General features: G+C 38.1%; 1 pseudogene; it reads right to left on the minus strand.

Annotated features, from left to right (window-relative positions):
* Positions 1-405: 405 nt before the first annotated feature.
* Positions 406-24,976, minus strand: LOC134310665 (uncharacterized; annotated as a pseudogene).
* Between the last annotated feature and the right edge of the window lie 679 nt (positions 24,977-25,655).

Raw genomic sequence — 25,655 nt, forward strand, 5'->3', positions numbered from 1 at the left:
AAGGTAGGAAACTACTGTATAAGTGATAAAAACTAAGTTATCAGAACATTAGCTACTTGGTCTAATGGTGTGGACCAAGAGAGGAGTTCAGTATACAATTAAAAAGCAGAGGAGCAGCTTGGATTAGTCTGTTTGTGGGTCTCCATTAAAAGGGTGTGGTCACGCCACCTCTGATTTCAGCTTGCCTATCCAGCGTGGTTACTCCGTAATAGAAAAAGAAAAAATGACATCTAAGTTGACTGAAAAAAGATAGAGGCACAGACACCATACCATTTAAAACCAATTAGACAGCAAGCAAAATCTCAGTGAAAACCAGTATTTAACGGGTTTTTCCCAATTGGGCTAGTATGATGGAGGCAGTTTTGCTTTACACAGAGTGTATTAGAAGAAAAGAAAAAACAACAATTTACATTTTCAGTTCTTCAGCTTTATTTTTATTCTACATTAGAGAAAAATTGGACAAGCATTTTATGAAGACCTCTTTGAGTAACTTCACTCCTCATCATGTCCTTTCTGTTGCAAAAAAAGAAAATCCATCATGACCAATTGTTTTGTAAATTAAGCAAGTAAGTTTTAAAAATGATAACTTCACTACTTGCCTTAGAACCAGTGTCACGGCTCTTAGCTCTCAGCTTGTTAACCTGGGACTCTGCAATATCAGCCCTTTCCTCTGCTTCATCCAGCTCATGCTGCAGCTTGCGGAACTTTCCAAGATTGGCATTGGCCTGCTCCTCCTAAAAATAAGAACACATTTATAAAAATGAGAGGACAATAAAGAAAACAATTTGTGTTACATGAGTTCGTTACAATACTTACAGCCTCCTCTGCAGCTCTTTTGTAGGACTTAACCTTCAGCTGTAGTTTGTCTACTAGGTCCTGCAGACGTGCCAGATTCTTACGATCCTCCTCAGTCTACAAACAAACACATGACAAGAATATTTTAATTTTGGTGGTCAATTCATATTTTCATTGTGTTTTTAGTTGATACAGATTGCACTCAAAGAAAAAAAACCTGGTAGGTCAGCTCTTTAATGCGGCGTTCATATTTGCGAACACCCTTGACTGAGTCACTGGCTTTCCTCTGTTCCATCTCCACTTCAGTTTCAAGCTCTCTGACCTAAAATGTTTTTGGAGAAAAATTAAACAATTTTGTAAAATATATCATTTGCATTTAATAAATGATGATGAATAAAAGTAAAAAATATATATATACCCTGGCCTCTAGTTTCTGGACCTGCTTCTTGCCACCCTTCATGGCAATTTGCTCAGCTTCATCCAAACGGTGCTGCAGGTCCTTGATGGTCTGCTCCATGTTCTTCTTCATACGCTCCAAGTGAGCACTGGTGTCCTGTTCCTTCTTCAGCTCCTCTGCCATCATGGCAGCATCAGTGATGGCTTTCTTGGCTTTTTCCTCAGCATTCCTGCACTCTTGGACAGACTCCTCTACCTCAGTCTGAAGCTGACCAATGTCACTCTCTAGCTTCTTCTTTTGATTCAGCAGACTGGTATTCTGAAGTATAAAAATGACTTGACATTCAGAGACTATTTAATCTGTTTTTAAGTCAGTGCTTTTTTTATATATATATATATATATATATATATACAGTGTATCACAGAAGTGAGTACACCCCTCACATTTCTGCAGATATTTAAGTATATCTTTTCATGGGACAACACTGACAAAATGACACTTTGACACAATGAAAAGTAGTCTGTGTGCAGCTTATATAACAGTGTAAATTTATTCTTCCCTCAAAATAACTCAATATACAGCCATTAATGTCTAAACCACCGGCAACAAAAGTGAGTACACCCCTAAGAGACTACACCCCTAAATGTCCGAATTGAGCACTGCTTGTCATTTTCCCTCCAAAATGTCATGTGATTTGTTAGTGTTACTAGGTCTCAGGTGTGCATAGGGAGCAGGTGTGTTCAATTTAGTAGTTCAGCTCTCACACTCTCTCATACTGGTCACTGAAAGTTCCAACATGGCACCTCATGGCAAAGAACTCTCTGAGGATCTTAAAAGACGAATTGTTGCGCTACATGAAGATGGCCAAGGCTACAAGAAGATTGCCAACACCCTGAAACTGAGCTGCAGCACAGTGGCCAAGATCATCCAGCGTTTTAAAAGAGCAGGGTCCACTCAGAACAGACCTCGCGTTGGTCGTCCAAAGAAGCTGAGTGCACGTGCTCAGCGTCACATCCAACTGCTGTCTTTGAAAGATAGGCGCAGGAGTGCTGTCAGCATTGCTGCAGAGATTGAAAAGGTGGGGGGTCAGCCTGTCAGTGCTCAGACCATACGCCGCACACTACATCAAATTGGTCTGCATGGCTGTCACCCCAGAAGGAAGCCTCTTCTGAAGTCTCTACACAAGAAAGCCCTCAAACAGTTTGCTGAAGACATGTCAACAAAGGACATGGATTACTGGAACCATGTCCTATGGTCTGATGATTAATTTGTTTGGTTCAGATGGTCTCAAGCATGTGTGGCGGCAATCAGGTGAGGAGTACAAAGATAAGTGTGTCATGCCTACAGTCAAGCATGGTGGTGGGAATGCCATGGTCTGGGGCTGCATGAGTGCAGCAGGTGTTGGGGAGTTACATTTCATTGAGGGACACATGAACTCCAATATGTACTGTGAAATACTGAAGCAGAGCATGATCCCCTCCCTCCGGAAACTGGGTCGCAGGGCAGTGTTCCAGCATGATAATGACCCCAAACACACCTCTAAGACGACCACTGCTTTATTGAAGAGGCTGAGGGTAAAGGTGATGGACTGGCCAAGCATGTCTCCAGACCTAAACCCAATAGAACATCTTTGGGGCATCCTCAAGCGGAAGGTGGAGGAGCGCAAAGTCTCGAATATCCGCCAGCTCCGTGATGTCGTCATGGAGGAGTGGAAAAGCATTCCAGTGGCAACCTGTGAAGCTCTGGTAAACTCCATGCCCAGGAGAGTTAAGGCAGTTCTGGGAAATAATGGTGGCCACACAAAATATTGACACTTCAGGAACTTTCACTAAGGGGTGTACTCACTTTTGTTGCCGGTGGTTTAGACATTAATGGCTGTATATTGAGTTATTTTGAGGGAAGAATAAATTTACACTGTTATATAAGCTGCACACAGACTACTTTTCATTGTGTCAAAGTGTCATTTTGTCAGTGTTGTCCCATGAAAAGATATACTTAAATATCTGCAGAAATGTGAGGGGTGTACTCACTTTTGTGATACACTGTATATACAAATTTTGTACCTGAGAGTGCAGTAGCTGAACCCTCTCACTGACATCCAGCAGCTCTTGCTCAGCCAGTTTCCGGCCTCTCTCAGTCTGCTCCACCAGGGATCTCAGCTCATCCAGTTCAGCCTGCAACAGATTGTTACGTCTCTCCACAATAGCGATGTTCTCTTTGAGATCATCATTGCCACGAAGAGCATCATCCAGCTGCAGTTGAGCATCCTGTAACATTTTGGTTTTAGAATTAATTATTTAGCTGTGAAACAGGGTTCAGTCCAAATTGCCACTATGTAGTTGTTAAAAAAAATTGTCCTTACCTTCATATGTCCATGAATAGACTTAAGTTGTTTTTGAGCTTCTGCAGCCTGCCTGTTAGCTTGGCTGAGCTGGATCTCCATCTCATTAAGATCTCCCTCCATTTTCTTCTTAATCCTGAGAGCTTCATTTCTGCTGCGTGTCTCAGACTCGAGAGAGCTTTGCAGGGTGTCCACAACTCTTTGCTGATTCCTCTTGGCCTGCTCCATCTCCTCATCTTTTTCAGCCAGCTTACGCTCAATGTCAGCCTTCACCTGGTTGAACTCCAGCTGAGCTCTAAGGATTTTGCCTTCTTCATGTTCAAGTGATCCCTTTAAAATGTAAAAATAAAATATTTAAGAATAACTGTTCATTACTCTATAGTCTTTATTTTCAGCAATATTATTTGGTTGATACACTCTACATGGTATAGGAATACATGCCCTTGCAATGTACCATTTTATTTATTTGTATTTTTCTCATTTTAGGACATACCTCAGCTTCTTCCAAGGCGGACTGGATCTCAGTCTTCTCCTGCTCCAGCTGTTTCCTTGCTTTTTCCAGTTCATGGATACTCTTTCCACTTTCACCAAGTTGCTCAGTAAGGTCAGAAATTTCCTCTGTTAAATAAGAAACAGCTAATGAGATAATCACAGACTTTTAAGAAAGTATTGTTGTTTGGGGAAACAGAATAGATAATAGTAACCTTGGAGGTTTTTGTTTTCCCTCTTCATGGTCTCTAGGTGGTCCAAAGACTCCTCATAGGAATTCTTCAGTTTGAATAGTTCAGTGCTTAAAGATCTGGCCTCTTTCTGAGAGCTCTCCAACTCAGACTGGGACTCCTCATACTTTTGTTTCCACTCAGCCAGGACCTTGAAAATTTAAAATTGAGCAAATAAAACTTTTCATTAAAGGATAACGTTTTTATTTTATCATGCATATGAAAGACAATAAGGACATTTTACTTATGTGGAGAGTGTTGATAAATCAATATGTATTACCAAAAATGATTGACTATTTAGTCAATACCAGTTGATAATATATGCTATGTTAATAGCTACCTTATCAAAGTTTCTTTGCTTTTTGTCCAGAGCAGCAGCAGCAGCACTGGATCTTTCCACATCAACCATGAGATCTTCAATCTCATTTTGCAGTCTGTGTTTTGTCTTCTCCAGGGAGGAGCACTTGGCATTTACAGCTTCCACAGCTTCTTCTGCTTCTTGTAGACGCTGAGCAAGTTTTTTCCTAATTAAAGTAAAATAAAAATATGATGTTTGAGATATTATAGTCCAGACATATATGACCTAGACTAATATTATTATAATTTATTCAGCCAGTCAATGTACACTTACTTTGCATCCTCCAGCTCTTCTGTTCTCTGGATGGCATCAGTTTCATACTTGGTTCTCCACTGAGCCACCTCAGAATTTGCCTTGGACAGACTGCGCTGCAGTTCAGCCTTGGCTTCTTGCTCCTCCTCATACTGCTCTCTTAGCAGGTCAGCATCATGGCGAGCAGACTGCACTGCATGGGCCAGAGCATTCTTGGCCTGAAAACAAGTTTAAAAGATATTATTAATAATATTGGCAAATTGTTTTAAGATAAGATAAGATAATCCTTATAGTCCCACAGTGGGGAAATTCACATTGTTGCAGAAGCGAAGGGATAGTACAGCACTCAGTACAAAAGACAGACAATAAGAAGAACAATGTATAATAATAATAAGTCAGGAAAAACTCTGAAAAATATTTACAAATAATTACAAATAACTATAATAATCATAAAATAACTACAGTTAATAATTATTAACTGTTAATAATTCTTGAGAAAACTGTTAAGAAATACCTTGACTTCCTCCTCCAGTTGTCTCTTAAGGTCCTCAATCTGCTGAGTGTGAGACTGTTTTCCTCTGGTCAGTTGAGAGACCAGTGAATCCTTTTCTTCCAGCTGTCTGGACAGCTCACCTAAAATTCAAGAAAGTGAAGATAAAATATAAATGTTAAAGATTCATTGTATTTTTATTGAAAGGTTGTTCATGTACTTACCATTTTCAGTCTGAAGCTTGGCTTTCTGCATTGAAAAATCATTGATTGTACGCTGGCCTTCTTCAGCTTTGGTTCTAAATTCACTCATCTGATCCTCAAGAGTTCTACACATTTTCTCCAGGTTTGCCTGGAAGATTTTACATTATATGTTGATGCAATGGAATTTCATAAAGAAATATAAACATTTTATAACCAAAAGTATGTGTACACTTGACTTGTTAGACATCTTATGGGCATTAATTCTATTGACCTATGCAGCTATAAAATTTTCCACTTTTCTGGAAAGGCTTTTTGTAAGAATTTGTGGCAATTACGAAGGATGTTCACAAAGTTCTGGCTGGCATTCTGCATTCTAATTCATTTCAGATGTGTTTGATTGGCTTGAATTTCGGGATCTGTGCTAGCCACTTGCTCAAACCAAATTTGTCAAATCATGTCGTTGTGAACTTTGATATTTACAATGAAATTTAAAAAATATAGATATAATTTATTATTATCACATAAAATAATTATAGACATATTCATCTATTTTTACCTTGGCCTTAACAATCTGTTCCATGTTGGAGACCACATCATCCAGCTCTAGTCTCAGTTCACTCTTTTCCTTCTCAAGCTTCTGCTTTACCCTCTGAAGGTTGTCGATCTGCTCTCCCAGGTCAGCCACACTGTCAGCGTGTTTCTTTCTCAGAGTTGCAGCAGTGGCCTCGTGTTGCAGAGTGGCCTCTTCAAGGTCTCTGCGTACTTTCTGGAACTCAGCCTCTCTCTTCTTGTTCATCTCAATCTGGGCAGCGGTTGCACCACCAGCCTCCTCAAGCCTCTCACTGATCTCTTCAAGCTCTCTGGATAAGTCTGCCCGTTGTTTTTCAACTTTGGCACGGGCAGCTCTCTCAGCCTCCAACTCTTCTTCAAGTTCTTCAATACGAGCCTTAAGTTGTAAGCCTAAGTTGCAGTATCTTAATATGTAATTTTAAAAATATACTTCATTTTTTAATTTTTATTACCTGTAACTCCTTCAGTTTCTTCTGGAGTTGGGCTCCCAATGCTTGTTCATCCTCAATCTTGCTATTAAGCTGGCTGATCTCAAAATCTTTTCTGTAGAATGAAGAAAGTGTTTATATGCTATTACAAACATTCAATTATAATATATTAATAAAATATAACATTTGTATTCTTACTTTTTCAGCCTTTCTTCCATTTGCTGCTTGTCATTTTCCAGGTCCATGATATTCTCTTGGGTTAACTTTAAGTCACCCTCAAGCTTTCTCTTGGCTCGCTCAAGATCCATTCGGATTTTCTTTTCTTGCTCAAGAGATCCCTCAAGCTAAGGCATAATAAATTACCATTATAGACAGTTCTGCATGTAATATCTGGTTCATTCTTCTGTAAAACCTTTAGTTACTTACATCATCAACTTGCTGCTCCAGCTTAGCTTTGGCTTTGGTCAGTGTGTTGCATTTGTCCTCTTCACTCTGCAGATCATCCAGTGTTTGCTGGTGAGCCTCCTGGAGAGCTTTCTTCTCCTTGGTTAGCTTAGCAATGATTTCATCCAGAGCTGCCATCTCCTCAGTCAGGTTTTTAACCTAACAAATAAAGCATCTTCAGTACTCCCATCAAAATAAACAAAAGTCATAAAATGACCATTGTATGTTTGTGAAATGAAATACCTTGTTCTCAGTGGCATGCTTCTCTTTCTCCACTTTGGCTAGAGTAAGCTCCAGATCATCAATGTCTTTCTTAAGCTCAGAGCATTCATCCTCCAGCTTTCTCTTTTTAGCAACCAAATCAGCATTCATTTCCTCTTCATCCTCCAGTCTCTCAGTCAACTCTTTGCATTTAGCTTCAAGTTGGATCTTATTCTTAATCAGACCTTCACATCGCTCCTCAGCATCTGAAAGATTATCTTGTTCCTGTGTGTGTTATAATACATGTTGTTAGAAGCTTGGTAAAACATAATTTGATGATGAAAATTAATCAAAATATGCACTGTTAATAGAAAACATACAGATTGAACGTGAAGCTGAAGGTCATTCTTCTCTTGGACAAGAGTGACCATTTTTTCTTCAAGCTCCTTTCTTCGGGCTTCAGATTTAGCATAGGCTTCTTTTAGCTTCAGGAATTCTTCCTTCATGTTGGCCATTTCTTTCTCAGCCTCGGCTGACTTCAACAGAGGTTTGATTTTGAAGTAGACCTTCATCCAGGGCCAATTCTTAACACCCATGAAGGCTCGTACGTTCCATTGTATTACCAATAAGGCATCCCTGCAAAAGTAATTCATAATTCAGAGTATTTAGCTTTTCGGAAAAAAAGAGTTAAAAAAACATTTTTATAAGTCGGGTGTAGCCCCACCTTCTTTCTACAATCTTCTGGAATTCAATTCTTGAAAGTAGGCCACGAGCCCTGGCCTGAATACCAGTAAGGATGAGGGCAAGGCGGTCATCTCGCATCTCTTCCAGTTGACCAAGAAGGCCAGCTTTGAAAAACACCTACACAGTGAAGAGCACATGTATGAGATCTGTCTGAGAGAAGCAGTAAAAGTTGTTTATTAGATGTAGAGCTCATAGATCCCCCAGACCTTAGTATGGCCCAGTTTATACTGATTGTGGTCAATGTCCAAAGAGCCGAGTAGTTTCTCTGCACCCTTTTTGTTGTCAATAAACTGTCCCTCAGGTATGGCAGCAGGATTCAAGATACGGTAACTGAAATTTGGAAAAAAAAATCAGATTGCTTACATTTATAAAAGTTTTTTTTAAGACAATAAAAAAATTTAATTAAATCTCACCGCTGTTTAAAATCACCATACAGGATCCTGTTGGGAAAACCCTTTCTACAGATTCTGATGCCTTCCAGCACACCGTTACAGCGCAGCTGGTGCATTACAAGAGGATTTTCCATGGCCCCTGGAGTCTTAGTCTCATTGGGGATAAGGCAGCGCACAAAGTGTGGGTGTGTGGACTTCAAGTTAGTCATCAACTTATTTAAGTTTTCCTGTAAAGGTCATGAAAGTGATGTTATATTTAATTATACAAAAAGTTTCATATTTAGTAAATATGGGTCAACAACTTACCCTGTGGAGCGCAGACACAGTCTGGAATGAAGAACCCTTCTTTTTGGCACCTTTGCCACCCTTTCCACCAGATTCTGCTGCGGTTTAAAATAAAGCAGTTGTAATGCCATTAGAAATGTTAAATATAATTACCTTTGCACACTGATATCAGTTTCCAAATGTATTAATGCTTTCACCTGAGTCAGCACCAGCATAGCCAGCAAACAGAGTTCCTAACATCTTAAGAGTGGACTTTTGTAAAAGCCCCACCACTGTTTCATTGAGGGGATCCTTGTTCTTAACCAGCCAGTTGTTAATGTTGTAGTCGACAGTACCAGCATAATGGACCAAGGCAAAGTGAGCCTCTGGTTTACCCTTCACAATCCTGGGCTTCTGAAAGTTTCCCGATTTCCCCAAGTGGTTGTCATAAAGCTTAGCTTTAAATGTGGCATCACTGGCCTTGGGGAACATGCACTCCTCTTCAAGGATGGACATGATACCCATGGGCTGAAATTCAAAATAATATTTATAATGCGTTAATTGATTGCACATAGTTTTTATTGTTTTTTGCTGTTTTTCTTTCTTCTTCTTAACATTTACTTACTTTTTCAATAAGCTCAATGCAAGCCTGCAAGTCCATGCCGAAGTCAATGAACTCCCACTCAATGCCCTCTTTCTTGTACTCTTCTTGTTCCAGCACAAACATGTGGTGGTTGAAGAACTGCTGTAACTTCTCATTAGTGAAGTTGATGCACAGCTGTTCAAAAGTGTTGAACTACAACAAATACAGCATTGCTAACATTGATTACTTAGTAAAGCACACCAAAATGCCATAAAATAAAACAAAAAAGTATTTAACACCTACATCAAAGATCTCAAAACCAGCAATATCCAGCACACCAATAAAGTACTGACGGGGCTGCCTGGTGTCCAGAGATTGGTTGATTCTTACAACCATCCAAAGAAACATCTTCTCGTACACTGACTTGGCCAGAGCACCAACTGAATAGTACACCTTAAAAACAGAAAAAAAAATACTCCGAAATATAGTTTAAACACACACAACGAATTTACAAAGTTGTCTGTGTATTTACCTGCTGGACATTCTGTCCCTTGGTGACCCACTCATTTCCTACTTTGACTCTTGGGTGGCACAAACCCTTAATCAAGTCAGCGGAGTTCAGACCCATTAGATATGCGACTTTGTCAGCATCTGTTGATCACATGTTGTTATTAATGAGTGTTCAGGAGACAGTTTTAAATTGTTCCTTATTTTAATTTTATCAAAGCCTACTAATACCACTTACCTTCAGTGCCATCAGCCTCAGCCTGCTCCTCTCTCTGCTTCTGCTTAAACTTCATGTTGCCAAAGTGCATGATGGCACCAGTCAGCTTGTAGATGCCATTCTTTTCCTCTTGGGTAAAGCCCAGGACATCAAAAGCATCCTGTTGGCAAGTTAAATGTTATTTTTTTGTGTTTTGTATTTAAAAATTCTTATAAAATACACCTACATCAGTAGCCATTAATTCTTCAGCATCATTAATTGAGGTCACTTGAGTCTCTCCTTGGGAGATGTAGGCGTAGTCATAAGGGTTGTTGGTAATAAGCAACATTTCTGTAAGACAAAATATTTACGCATTTTTGAGTCTCCAAAGCCCACTTGTTTATATACTCATTTAACTTAATAACATATTAGCTGTTATGGAATTGTGTGTGTTAGAGCAGGGAAAATCAGTATTATAGCTCATACATTCACAATGTTGACATATCACCTATTTTAAAGAGAACATTGACTCACCTAGCAGTTCAGGTTTCCTCTGAGACAAGATCTGGTAGAAGATGTGATAATCTCTCTCAGCCTTAAGCTGATAGGTTACACGAGACTTTTCCAGAAGATCTGCAAGAGGTTTTATGAGTCAGTTTGTACTTTTAAACTTCTAATTCTAAAATTCATTTTTTTAAATAAATGTTCCTTAATAAGTTTGTACTTACATGTCTCAATATCAGCAGAAGACAATTTTCCACTCACACCAAAGTGGATACGAATGAATTTACCCTGCATATCATAAAGATCATTAAAAATGCACATATTTCATTTTTTGAAAACTAAATATGTACACAGTTACTGAGTAAACTTACAAATCTTGAGGAGTTGTCATTTCGGATGGTCTTGGCATTACCAAAGGCCTCCAGGGCAGGGTTACACTGGATGATTTGATCTTCCAGGGTTCCCTAAAAATCATTGTATGTTTTGAGCTTCTTGTTGTCAGGAAAAAAAGGATGAACATTGATTGTACAGATTATAAACTCGATAATTACTTTTTTCTCCAAAGAGGGATCTTTCTTGCCAGGTGCTGCAGCAATGCTAGCGAAGTACTGGATGACACGTTTGGTGTTTACAGTCTTTCCTGCACCAGATTCTCCACTAGTAGTAAGAAGAGAAGATACATTTTTATTATTAAAATGCCATTTATCTGTATGATATGGTATCAATGTGACTGACACTTTTATACTTACGTGATAAGAACTGACTGGTTTTCTCTGTCTGTATAAACAAAAATACGAAGATAAATTGACATGCATCCTAACACATAATATCCAAACTAAAATGACAGAAATTTAACTGTACCTGCCAGCATGTACTGGTAGGCATTATCAGAAATAGAGAAGATGTGAGGAGGAGCTTCAGTTCTCTTCTTGCCCCTGTAAGCAACGACAACTTCTTGGTTGTACACTGGCAGCCATTTATAGGGGTTGACAGTCACACAGAAGAGTCCAGAGTAGGTCTGCAAACAGACAGAGGAAATTAAAGATACAATTGTGTAAAAATTCTGGTTTATGAATGTGTATAACAGTTTTCATGTTTTTCACTCACGTAGATCATCCAGGCTGCATAACGCTCTTTGAGGTTAAACAGCACAGCAGGCTCATGCAGGAAGGTAAACATCGCCATGTCCTCAATTTTATCAAACTTTGGCGGGTTCTGGGGATGAACATCACACTCCTTGACAGTTACAGTCTGTGGAAAAGAAAAAGTTATACCTCAGAACAGTAAAAGATCAAACATACTGCCTTTTGACTTTTATTTTTATAATATTTCTTTCTTCGTGTAGGCCAAGTACTTTACCTTTCCAAACTCAGTGTTGACAGTGACTTTGTCACCGTCTCTGCTGGTGACGGAGGCCTTGACATACTCAACTTCAGGGTCCGGCACAAAGCACTCCTTCTTCATGTCAAAGGGGCGAGTCTGGGCCTCCAGACGCTCCTTGTCTGACTTTCGCAAGAAGGAGGCAGCAGGCCCAAACTCTGCCATAAGTGCATCACCCATCTTTTACAAAGACTAAAAGCATATTTAGGTAACAATATTGAATATCTGTAAATTGAATTTAATGATATTTATGCCAAACTTTATTTTCATAACTTTTTGTGTTTTATTTATTTAACTTAAATTGTTTTGTTTTTGATATTTAAATTTTTATTTCATTACCTTAGTAAATGACAGCCGCCTAAACATTTTTCAATTTTACTTTCAATTCAGTCACCGTCATTTTTCACCTACTTGCCGAGTCTCCTTTTTTTGCTTGACTAATACTCATCCTGTACATGTATAGCCAATTTTGTATGTAAACTATGTAATTTTGTATGTAGTGCTAATGAGTAAAAAGTCATGCTTTATTAGAACACAAACCATGAAGTGGCTTTATGATAAAATTTCCTGTTGAAGGTGTGAAAGTTATTTTGCTTTTCAGTCATTACACAACTATAAAACAGAGCACATATGACTTAATGTTGATATACAGAGATCTAATACTTACGTTTTCTGCCAGTAACCTTGATAAAATGTATTGTCCTAGACCTGAAACAGACTTTTAAAAATAGGCAACTTGTTAATTTTGCATACATGTGCTATATTATTATTGTTATGCAGTGGAGTAAATTGTAATTTCTAGCATTCTTCATTTATGCTATATATTACCAAGAGCATTAGTTATTAATTAGTTATTATCATTGCTATCAAACAATAGCTTACCTTGACGTGCTGTGGGGCATGTGGATTGAGCCTTCTCCACTGTCTCTTATATAGGAATCAAGTAGATGGGAAATGAAGATGGTGGTGACGTTAACATGCTGTATTTGGTCAGACATGTGTTGCTTGTATCCCATTTTGGAAAACTGAATAGGTTTATAGAGGCAGTGCCAGAGCAGGTGGAGGGCATTACCAAAATGTAAAAAAAGTCTAAACAAGAATGGAGCTATCTTTATCTGAAGATCGTGCACTCACATACACACATACACACACACATGCATGCACACACGTGCATGCATATTTTGCCACATACACATCTGTGTATAGCGTGTGTGTTTCTTTACTACCTTTGTTGAAAGGAGTATCATCAATAAGTCAATACTGAACTATATTAGTTTGGATTTTTAATGTGTCTATAACTAATTAGTTTTGCATTACCTTAATTAGTAGTAGTAGTACTGTTAAACAGTATAGCAGTGGGCAAAATGTAAGTATTTTATTTATTAAAGAGCTCACTCTTTTTTCATAAAATAGCTTTCTCATTTTTCATCTTTTTGCTAACTTGTGTGTGACTATTAAAAATATCAATGTAGTCAATGCAACTTTCTCCTAGGCTACTTTGTTTGGCCAACCCAGGAAGAAAGTATAGATGATTAAAAGCTTTCTTTATACCTTTTTCTTTTTCTTTTTTCTTTTATTTTACATGTTATTAATGTACAACCCCATTTCCAGAAAAGTTAGGACACTTTCTAAAAAATGCAATAAAAATTAAAAACTGTGTTTTGTTAAAATGCTTTAATGTTTTATTTAACTAATATAAAAGTACAACGAAAATATTTTCAGTGTTTTTACTGACAAACCTAATTGTATTTTGTAAATATAAAAAAAACAGAAATATGACGCCTGCAACACACACTGTTCTGGAAGGTTCTACAATTAGCAGTTTACCTGGTTAACAGGTGAGGTCAGTCAAAGACTGTTTCAGCCTGTTTTTGGGAAAAACAGACTTCAGATTATATGTGCCAAAAATAAAAAAAAGACCAGACTGTTACCAATGAAAAGTGCAAAACCAACATTTGTAATGACATGGAGTGCATTAGTACTCATGGCATGGGTGATCTGAAGGTACCATTGATGGCCACTGATTAAGGCTTATATTGGTACTTTAACATACGCTGCCGTCAAGATGCCATTTTTATCCAGGTTAATGCCATTGTATGGAGGTGCATCAGTGCCACTGGCATTGGTTACTTGCATATATGTTAAGGTACCATGATTACTTCAGCAAGACAATGTCAGGCTTCGTTACGCATGGGTTGCAACAGGATGGCTTTGAGCTGCCTGTCGTCCAAATCTGTCTCCTGTTGGAAATGTATGGTGCATCATGAAGAGGAGAATCAGACAATGATGGCTACGGATAGTTAAGGAGCTAAAGTCTTGCACAACTGCAGCATTTAGTATATTCAGTCCCCAAAAAATTTAAAAAGTGTAATGACTAACGTCCTAACTTTTTGTGTGTGTTGCAGGGATCAATTTCTAAATTTGTTTATATTTAACAAATAGAATGAATCTTGTCATTGAACACACTGAAAACATTTTCTTTCTCCTTGTGTTTGATGAATAAAGGTTTAAATAAATTAACAAATTACAGATTTCAGTTTTATGACATTTTTAGAAAGTGTCACAACTTATCCGGAAATGGGGTTTAAAGTTTGACATATAGTGCCCTGCAAAAATGTAAAAAAAAAACAACTATTATATATATATATATATATATATATATAAATTTCCACATTTCTTTAATGACCTTGCTGGAGTTTTATCGGGCTAGGCAAATCTTATAAGTGCGACAATAACTTCATAAAAAGTGCAATATATAGACTTCTTTTAGTTGATGTAAATGTGCTAAACATGGATTATTTTTTCAAGCAAAATGTATATAGTAATAGAAATTGTAAATAACCATCCTAGATCTTGCTGAGCTTGAGGATACTCTTGCACTATTATCGCTATTGTCACATGATTTGTAACTGACCTGTCATCTATCACCAATGGACCTTTGTGGTAGGTCAGGCTGCTCTGATCCTTTGTTCCTTAGTTGACTTGCTCCCTTTCATCAAACACCTTACATAGTCTTAGCACTTTAACAATCTATTCTAGGCTTTACATTCTTTCTGGAGTCTCATTCTCAGCTGTTTGGTTGACCTGGATTATCGTCATACGGAGCAGGGGCTGAAGGAAACATATAGCTTGCCCTTTCCTTGTTGAAAGCTGTAACTTGAGCCTTCCTTTGTCTAACACCACACTATTATTAGGAAGATCTTGCATCTGTCATGAACAAAAGGTTGGAGAGCACCTCATTTCCCCTTCAGTATTTCTTTGTCATTGTCATGTAAGCCAGTATTTCGAAGGCAGTGTAATTTTTAAGAGCCAGTTTTATGAGAAGCGCCATTGAAAACATCAAATTTAATGTAAACCATCTGCAGTTTTACTCCTAATTTGACTTGTAAAGCTGGTGTAGTTTTCAATCAGTTTGTTTGTTATCCAGGTGTTTTACTAAGTCTTACATGAAATAAGGAGTATTTTATGTAGTTTGTTAAGAAGGCAGGTTATTTTTACATGGTCATACAAATAAAACACACAAAATTCACACAAAAATAATTGTCTTACAAATTGTAAATGTTGATTTAAACTTTTTATTGGGTTGCAGATGAAGGAATTGTAAGCATTCATTTTGTGCAAGGTTTGTTTAAGAATTGTCAAGAATCGGTCAAGCTGGAAACTTTATATCAGAGACAGTTTGCAAACGTTTTGTGTCTTCTGTCTTACGATTACTCTTCATCATGCCCCTTCTGTAAAAGAAAAAAATAATTTTGTCAGCACAGTAAATTAAATAAAAACAAGTTAGTGTTTATTGTAGCTCTTGTTTAAATATTTGTAACTTAATGACTTGCCTTAGAACCAGTGTCACGGCTCTTAGCTCTCATCTTGTTAACTTGGGACTCTGCAATATCAGCCCTTTCCTCGGCTTCATCCAGCTCATGCTGCAGCTTGCGGAACTTTCCAAGATTGGCATTGGACTGCTCCTCCTAAAAATACACAAAAGTTACCTTTTGCCTATTAAAGTATGAAATACACAATAATGATTAATGTTAGTTTATCAAAGTACTTACAGCCTCCTCTGCAGCTCTTTTGTAGGACTTAACCTTCAGCTGTAGTTTGTCTACTAGGTCCTGCAGGCGAGCCAGATTCTTACGATCCTCCTCAGTCTAAAAATATAAATAATTGTGTTCATTTGGGTCTTAAGTAATTCTGTAAGTACATTGTAATTTAGGTTTAAAATGGAAAAAACCTGGTAGGTCAACTCCTTAATGCGGCGCTCATATTTGCGGACACCCTTGACTGAATCACCAGCCTTTCTCTGTTCCAGCTCCACTTCAGCTTCCAACTCTCTGACCTAGAACCATTAAAAACATGACCAATTTAAGCCAGTGTATAACCAATGTAAACAATGTCACCCACCTCTTTATAATGTGCCTAAATAAATTTTAAAATTAAACATACCCTGGCCTCTAGCTTCTGAACCTGCTTCTTGCCACCCTTCATGGCGATTTGCTCAGCTTCATCCAGACGGTGCTGCAGGTCCTTGATGGTCTGCTCCATGTTCTTCTTCATACGCTCCAAGTGAGCACTGGTGTCCTGTTCCTTCTTCAGCTCCTCTGCCATCATGGCAGCATCAGTGATGGCTTTCTTGGCTTTTTCCTCAGCATTCCTGCACTCTTGGACAGACTCCTCTACCTCAGTCTGAAGCTGGCCAATGTCACTCTCTAGCTTCTTCTTTTGATTTAGCAGACTGGTGTTCTGAAGTGTAAAAACATTTTAGTCATAAAAGTCATAACTTTTTAATTTAGAAATGGGGATATGGATTGATTTTCTTGCATAGTTCATCCACAGTTTCATACCTGAGAGTGCAGCAACTGGACTCGTTCACTGACATCAAGCAGTTCTTGCTCAGCCAGTTTCCGGCCTCTCTCAGTCTGCTCTACCATGGATCTCAGCTCATCCAGTTCAGCCTGCAACAGATTGTTACGTCTGTCCACAATAGCAATGTTCTCTTTGAGATCATCATTGCCACGAAGAGCATCATCCAGCTGCAGTTGAGCGTCCTGTAATATTACAGTTAAATATTAAGTATTAAATAAAGACATGGCCCAAACTGTACATATATTCTTTAAATGTTTAATTGTTTTTACCTTCATATGTCCATGAATACTCTTAAGTTGTTTCTGGGCTTCTGCAGCCTGTCTGTTGGCCTGACTCAGTTGGATTTCAAGCTCATTCAGATCTCCCTCCATTTTCTTCTTAATCCTGAGAGCTTCATTTCTACTACGAGTCTCAGACTCGAGAGAGCTTTGCAGGGTGTCCACAACTCTTTGCTGATTCCTCTTGGCCTGCTCCATCTCCTCATCTTTTTCAGCCAGCTTACGCTCAATGTCAGCCTTCACCTGGTTGAACTCCAACTGAGCTCTAAGGATTTTGCCTTCTTCATGTTCAAGAGAACCCTTCATTTTAAAAAGATCAAAATTAGGGTTATGAACAACTAGTTTCAACTCAGTTTTAACACACAAGGTACACATTTGAATAGAAATTGTGTTAAACATATTCCAATTCACCTCAGCCTCTTCCAAGGCAGATTGGATTTCAGCCTTCTCCTGCTCAAGCTGTTTCCTGGCTTTTTCCAGTTCATGGATACTCTTTCCACCCTCGCCAAGTTGTTCAGTGAGGTCAGAAATTTCCTCTGTTTAAAAAAAAGTGGTAAGTAAAAACAATCTAAAGAAGAAAGTCATTAGAAATACAAATCAGATAACAACAACCTTGAAGGTTTTTGTTCTCCCTCTTCATGGTCTCCAGGTGGTCCAAAGACTCCTCATAGGAATTCTTCAGCTTAAATAATTCAGTGCTCAGAGATCTGGCCTCTTTCTGAGAGCTCTCCAACTCAGACTGGGATTCCTCATACTTTTGTTTCCACTCAGCCAGGACCTTTAAAATGAAACAAGCTGTTGTAGTTTTTCAAAATACCAGTAGTTATTTTTTAAATAATTTTGGTTAAATAATTACAAACTTTAAAAATATATATTTTATAGGGCTTAACAAGGGATGTTAAGAAGTGTTGATTTAATCTGAGAACTACTAATTTTTTGGGACAATAAAACAGTAGTCAGTTGGATTTAGCTAAGACTGGTGACTTAGTTTTGATGTTGCTAGATCCTAAATGCATTAAATATATAAACTATGTTTATTAGCCAGTTTTGAATTAATCATTCAACTGAACATTTCATGTTATAACAAATATACTGTATATGTATGTACTCATTTGATACATACCTTGTCAAAGTTTCTTTGCTTCTTGTCCAAAGCAGCAGCAGCAGCATTGGATCTTTCCACATCAACCATGAGATCTTCAATCTCATTCTGTAACCTGTGTTTGGTCTTCTCTAGTGAGGAGCACTTGGCATTTACAGCTTCCACAGCTTCCTCAGCTTCTTGCAGGCGCTGAACAAGTTTTTTCCTGATTTGGTTAAAACAGAACATGCATTTAAACCAGGTAAAAGTATGTTGTATATTGTTATATATTTATGCTTACAACAGCACTATGAACGTGTCTTTTTGGAACCAACATTTCTAGACTTATAAGATCATGCTTTAGCAGCCAATGCATTTCCTTCACAGTACACTTACTTTGCATCCTCCAGCTCTTCTGTTCTCTGGATGGCATCAGTTTCATACTTGGTTCTCCACTGAGCAACCTCAGAATTTGCCTTGGACAGACTGCGCTGCAGTTCAGCCTTGGCCTCCTGCTCCTCCTCAAACTGCTCTCTTAGCAGGTCAGCATCATGACGAGCAGACTGCACTGCATGGGCCAGAGCATTCTTAGCCTAAAAATAAGTAAAAGCATGTTAAAGGAATAAAACTGGCACACAGTTTAGTTAACTGGTTTTAAGTGTTTTAGTATGCTGAGAAATACCTTGACTTCCTCCTCTAGCTGTCTCTTAAGGTCCTCAATCTGCTGAGTGTGAGACTGTTTTCCTCTGGTCAGCTGAGAAACCAGTGAATCCTTTTCTTCCAGCTGTCTGGACAGCTCACCTAAATGATACATTTAAGATACATTTCACAGATTCATTGTATTTGATATTTGAATGTTGTCTATGTACTTACCATTTTCAGTCTGAAGCTTGGCTTTTTGCATTGAAAAATCATTGATTGTACGCTGGCCTTCTTCAGCTTTGGTTCTAAATTCACTCATCTGATCCTCAAGAGTTCTACACATTTTCTCCAGGTTTGTCTGGAAGATGTAACATTATATGTTGATGCATTTTTAAAAGAAATAAATGTTTGTATATCCTTTATATATTAATCTATTTCTACCTTGGACTTAACGATCTGTTCCATGTTGGAGACCACATCATCCAGCTCCAGTCTCAGTTCACTCTTTTCCTTCTCAAGCTTCTGCTTTACCCTCTGAAGGTTGTCGATCTGCTCTCCCAGGTCAGCCACACTGTCAGCATGTTTCTTTCTCAGAGTTGCAGCAGTGGCCTCGTGTTGCAGAGTGGCCTCTTCAAGTTCTCTGCGTACTTTCTGGAACTCAGCCTCTCTCTTCTTGTTCATCTCAATCTGGGCAGCGGTTGCACCACCAGCCTCCTCAAGCCTCTCACTGATCTCTTCAAGCTCTCTGGCTAAGTCTGCCCGTTGTTTTTCAACTTTGGCACGGGCAGCTCTCTCAGCCTCCAGCTCTTCCTCAAGTTCTTCAATACGAGCCTTAAGTTGTAAAGCCTAAGTTGCAGTATCTTAATATGTAATTTTAAAAATATACTTCATTTTTTAATTTTTATTACCTGTAACTCCTTCAGTTTCTTTTGGAGCTGGGCTCCCAATGCTTGTTCATCCTCAATCTTGCTATTAAGCTGGCTGATCTCAAAATCTTTTCTGTAGAATGAAGAAAGTGTTTATATGCTATTACAAACATTCAATTATAATATATTAATAAAATATAACATTTGTATTCTTACTTTTTCAGCCTTTCTTCCATTTGCTGCTTGTCATTTTCCAGGTCCATGATATTCTCTTGGGTTAACTTTAAGTCACCCTCAAGCTTTCTCTTGGCTCGCTCAAGATCCATTCGGATTTTCTTTTCTTGCTCAAGAGATCCCTCAAGCTAAGGCATAATAAATTACCATTATAGACAGTTCTGCATGTAATATCTGGTTCATTCTTCTGTAAAACCTTTAGTTACTTACATCATCAACTTGCTGCTCCAGCTTAGCTTTGGCTTTGGTCAGTGTGTTGCATTTGTCCTCTTCACTCTGCAGATCATCCAGTGTTTGCTGGTGAGCCTCCTGGAGAGCTTTCTTCTCCTTGGTTAGCTTAGCAATGATTTCATCCAGAGCTGCCATCTCCTCAGTCAGGTTTTTAACCTAACAAATAAAGCATCTTCAGTACTCCCATCAAAATAAACAAAAGTCATAAAATGACCATTGTATGTTTGTGAAATGAAATACCTTGTTCTCAGTGGCATGCTTCTCTTTCTCCACTTTGGCTAAAGTAAGCTCCAGATCATCAATGTCTTTCTTAAGCTCAGAGCATTCATCCTCCAGCTTTCTCTTTTTAGCAACCAACTCAGCATTCATTTCCTCTTCATCCTCCAGTCTCTCAGTCAACTCTTTGCATTTAGCTTCAAGTTGGATCTTATTCTTAATCAGACCTTCACATCGCTCCTCAGCATCTGAAAGATTATCTTGTTCCTGTGTGTGTTATAATACATGTTGTTAGAAGCTTGGTAAAACATAATTTGATGGTAAAAATACAAACAGTAAAAATATGCACTGTTGATAGAAAGCATACAGATTGAACGTGAAGCTGAAGGTCATTCTTCTCTTGGACAAGAGTGACCATTTTTTCTTCAAGCTCCTTTCTTCTGGCTTCAGATTTAGCATAGGCTTCTTTTAGCTTCAGGAATTCTTCCTTCATGTTGGCCATTTCCTTCTCAGCCTCAGCTGACTTTAACAGAGGTTTAATCTTGAAGTAGAGTTTCATCCAGGGCCAATTCTTGACACCCATGAAAGCTCGTACATTCCACTGAATCACAAGCAAGGCATCTCTGTACAGATTAAATTAAGAGTAAGTTAACATGTTTTTTTAAATGAGTGATGACAATATAAAAAAAAAAAACAGTCATAGTCTTACCTCCTTTCTACAATCTTCTGGAATTCAATTCTCGAAAGAATACCTCTTGCTCTTGCCTGAATACCGGTAAGAATCAGCGCAAGGCGATCATCTCGCATTTCCTCAAGCTGACCAAGAAGACCAGCCTTAAAGAACACCTACACAAAAAGGACACATGTTTTATAAAACATGGTTTATCTTAGAAAGGAAATTGTTAGTTTAATGAACAGTTTATAGATTTTTATACCTTAGTGTGTCCCAGTTTATACTGATTGTGGTCAATGTCTAGAGAGCCAAGTAGTTTCTCTGCACCCTTTTTGTTGTCAATAAACTGTCCCTCAGGGATAGTAGCAGGATTCAAGATACGGTAACTAAAAATAAGAAAATAATTTTGGAAATCTTAAAAAAAACAAACAAACAACTTTATTTCAAAAACAGTGTTTAAAAACTCACCGCTGTTTAAAATCACCATACAGGATCCTGTTGGGGAAACCCTTTCTACAGATTCTGATGCCTTCCAGCACACCGTTACAGCGCAGCTGGTGCATTACAAGAGGATTTTCCATGGCCCCTGGAGTCTTAGTCTCATTGGGGATAAGGCAGCGCACAAAGTGTGGGTGTGTGGACTTCAAGTTAGTCATCAACTTGTTTAAGTTTTCCTGTAACGGTCATGAAAGTAAGAGTTATGTTTAGCATACCAAAAAGTAACATGTTTAGTATTCAGTAGGGGGTCAACAACTCACCCTGTGGAGCGCAGACACAGTCTGAAATGAAGAACCCTTCTTTTTGGCACCTTTGCCACCTTTTCCACCAGATTCTGCCGCGGTTTGAAATAAAGTATTTTTGACGTCATTCTCAATGTCAAGTGTTTTATTCTTCTAACCGTGCTATTAGTTTCCTAATGTATTAATGTTATCACCTGAGTCAGCACCAGCATAGCCAGCGAACAAAAAGGACAACAGCTTCAGAGATGACTTCTGGTACAGCCCCACAACAGTTTCATTGAGTGGATCCTTGTTCTTTACCAGCCAGTTGTTAATGTTGTAGTCGACAGTGCCAGCATAATGAACCAGGGCAAAGTGAGCCTCTGGTTTACCCTTCACAATCCTGGGCTTCTGGAAGTTAGCAGATTTTCCCAAGTGATGATCATAAAGCTTAGCTTTGAATGTAGCATCACTGGCCTTGGGGAACATGCACTCCTCTTCAAGGATGGACATGATACCCATGGGCTGAAATTCAAAGAACAAGTTAATAAATGGATAGTGAATTCTAAATTATTTGTGTTTTTACTTACTGAAGTGTGTTTAAGGTTTAGTTATAATAACAGGTACTTACTTTTTCAATAAGCTCAATGCAAGCTTGCAAGTCCATGCCAAAGTCAATGAACTCCCACTCAATGCCCTCTTTCTTGTACTCTTCTTGTTCCAGCACAAACATGTGGTGGTTGAAGAACTGCTGCAACTTCTCATTAGTGAAGTTGATGCACATCTGTTCAAAAGTGTTGAACTACAGCAGAAAATACAGCATAGTTAATGGATACAGCATGTTTAAACTGCACTAAAGCACACAAATATAATATTTGTACAACTAAAATAGTATTTGTTCATACATACATCAAAGATCTCAAAACCAGCAATATCCAGCACACCAATAAAGTACTGACGGGGCTGCTTGGTGTCCAGAGATTGGTTAATTCTTATAACCATCCATAAGAACATTTTTTCATACACTGACTTGGCCAGAGCACCAATTGCATAGTACACCTTAAAAACAAAAATAGTTTCGTGAAATTTTGAATAAAAAACAAAACATTTCACTAACAAATGATTACAAAGTACAAAGTAGTCAGTTTTTTTTACCTGCTGGACATTCTGTCCCTTCGTGACCCACTCATTTCCTACTTTGACTCTTGGGTGGCACAAACCCTTAATCAAGTCAGCGGAGTTCATACCCATTAGATATGCGACTTTGTCAGCATCTGTTGATCACATGTTGTTATTAATGAGTGTTCAGGAGACAGTTTTAAATTGTTCCTTATTATAATTTTATCAAAGCCTACTAATACCACTTACCTTCAGTGCCATCAGCCTCAGCCTGCTCCTCTCTCTGCTTCTGCTTAAACTTCATGTTGCCAAAGTGCATGATGGCACCAGTCAGCTTGTAGATGCCATTCTTTTCCTCTTGGGTAAAGCCCAGGACATCAAAAGCATCCTGTTGGTTAAATAAATGTTATTTTCTGTAGTATTATCTGTAGTATAAATATAAGGATGTACTGTATTTTTATGCACTTACATCAGTAGCCATTAATTCTTCAGCATCATTAATTGAAGCCACTTGAGTCTCTCCTTGGGAGATGTAGGCGTAGTCATAAGGGTTGTTGGTAATAAGCAACATTTCTGTGAGACAAAATGTTTACACATGTTTGTTATTTTTAAGTCTTCAAAGCCCACTTTCTTATATATTCATTTCAACTTAATTCCACACTAGCTAATACGTTTTTATTTGTGTTAGAGCAGGGAAAATCAATATTATAGCTCAATATAGACATATCACCTATTGTAGAGAGAACATTGACTCACCTAGCAGTTCAGGTTTCCTCTGAGACAAGATCTGGTAGAAGATGTGATAATCTCTCTCAGCCTTAAGCTGATAGGTTACACGAGACTTTTCCAGAAGATCTGCAAGAGGTTTTATGAGTCAGTTTGTACTTTTAAACTTCTAATTCTAAAATTCATTTTTTTAAATAAATGTTCCTTAATAAGTTTGTACTTACATGTCTCAATATCAGCAGAAGACAATTTTCCACTGACACCAAAGTGGATACGAATGAATTTACCCTGCATATCATAAAGATCATTAAAAATGCACATATTTCATTTTTTGAAAACTAAATATGTACACAGTTACTGAGTAAACTTACAAATCTTGAGGAGTTGTCATTTCGGATGGTCTTGGCATTACCAAAGGCCTCCAGGGCAGGGTTACACTGGATGATTTGATCTTCCAGGGTTCCCTAAAAATCATTGTATGTTTTGAGCTTCTTGTTGTCAGGAAAAAAATGATGAACATTGATTGTACAGATTATAAACTCGATAATTACTTTTTTCTCCAAAGAGGGATCTTTCTTGCCAGGTGCTGCAGCAATGCTAGCGAAGTACTGGATGACACGTTTGGTGTTTACAGTCTTTCCTGCACCAGATTCTCCACTAGTAGTAAGAAGAGAAGATACATTTTTATTATTAAAATGCCATTTATCTGTATGATATGGTATCAATGTGACTGACACTTTTATACTTACGTGATAAGAACTGACTGGTTTTCTCTGTCTGTATAAACAAAAATACAAAGATAAATTGACATGCATCCTAACACATAATATCCAAACTAAAATGACAGAAATTTAACTGTACCTGCCAGCATGTACTGGTAGGCATTATCAGAAATAGAGAAGATGTGAGGAGGAGCTTCAGTTCTCTTCTTGCCCCTGTAAGCAACGACAACTTCTTGGTTGTACACTGGCAGCCATTTATAGGGGTTGACAGTCACACAGAAGAGTCCAGAGTAGGTCTGCAAACAGACAGAGGAAATTAAAGATACAATTGTGTAAAAATTCTGGTTTATGAATGTGTATAACAGTTTTCATGTTTTTCACTCACGTAGATCATCCAGGCTGCATAACGCTCTTTGAGGTTAAACAGCACAGCAGGCTCATGCAGGAAGGTAAACATCGCCATGTCCTCAATTTTATCAAACTTTGGCGGGTTCTGGGGATGAACATCACACTCCTTGACAGTTACAGTCTGTGGAAAAGAAAAAGTTATACCTCAGAACAGTAAAAGATCAAACATACTGCCTTTTGACTTTTATTTTTATAATATTTCTTTCTTCGTGTAGGCCAAGTACTTTACCTTTCCAAACTCAGTGTTGACAGTGACTTTGTCACCGTCTCTGCTGGTGACGGAGGCCTTGACATACTCAACTTCAGGGTCCGGCACAAAGCACTCCTTCTTCATGTCAAAGGGGCGAGTCTGGGCCTCCAGACGCTCCTTGTCTGACTTGCGCAGAAAGGAAGCAGCAGGCCCAAACTCTGCCATAAGTGCATCACCCATCTTGAGATTTAGAAGTGGTCACAGTTCCTTTCTTTTTGCTGTTAAGTTAAGATTTACCTTTGCCTGCAGAGTTGGTTTTGCTGAAAATAAAACAAAAATATAAGTTATTGGTTTTTGATAACTTCTAATTAATTATGTCGTGTTAGTCAATTAAAAAATAATTTGGATTAAATAAAAGGCAGTTATAATATGAGGCCTACAAAATACAAGATTATAATACAAGATTATAATACATCTGCTAACACTTTTTTTTGGTTATAGTAAACCAGTGTTATTGGGTCCTCTCATTTTTTACTCATCCTGCTTGTAGATTGCCTTTTCGTATTACCTTCTCAGGCTGAACTGTGTTCTGTCATTGCAAAAGTCATGTCCCCCTTTTAAAGGGAGCCAATCTTCCCAAGACTCCAAATGATTGGAGGAGGTTTTCTTGGGGTTGACATATATGGTGTTAGTTAGCAATAGGTTCCAAGGAGGCAGAAGGATGTTTTTTAGGAACATCATCACCACCCTTATTAGGAGCTAACTTTTACGTTGTTATTTCAGGTACACATGAATAACACTGGAAGACTGAGTTCTGTTATTGCATTGGTTAAAGGTTGTTTTTTAATTTGATTAAATTTAGTTTTTATATTTTTTTGTTTTCAAAAAATCATCAGTAATTGTTAAATGTCATTACTTT

Source organism: Trichomycterus rosablanca, chromosome 3 (genome assembly GCF_030014385.1).
Source record: "Trichomycterus rosablanca isolate fTriRos1 chromosome 3, fTriRos1.hap1, whole genome shotgun sequence".
Classification (NCBI taxonomy): domain Eukaryota; kingdom Metazoa; phylum Chordata; class Actinopteri; order Siluriformes; family Trichomycteridae; genus Trichomycterus; species Trichomycterus rosablanca.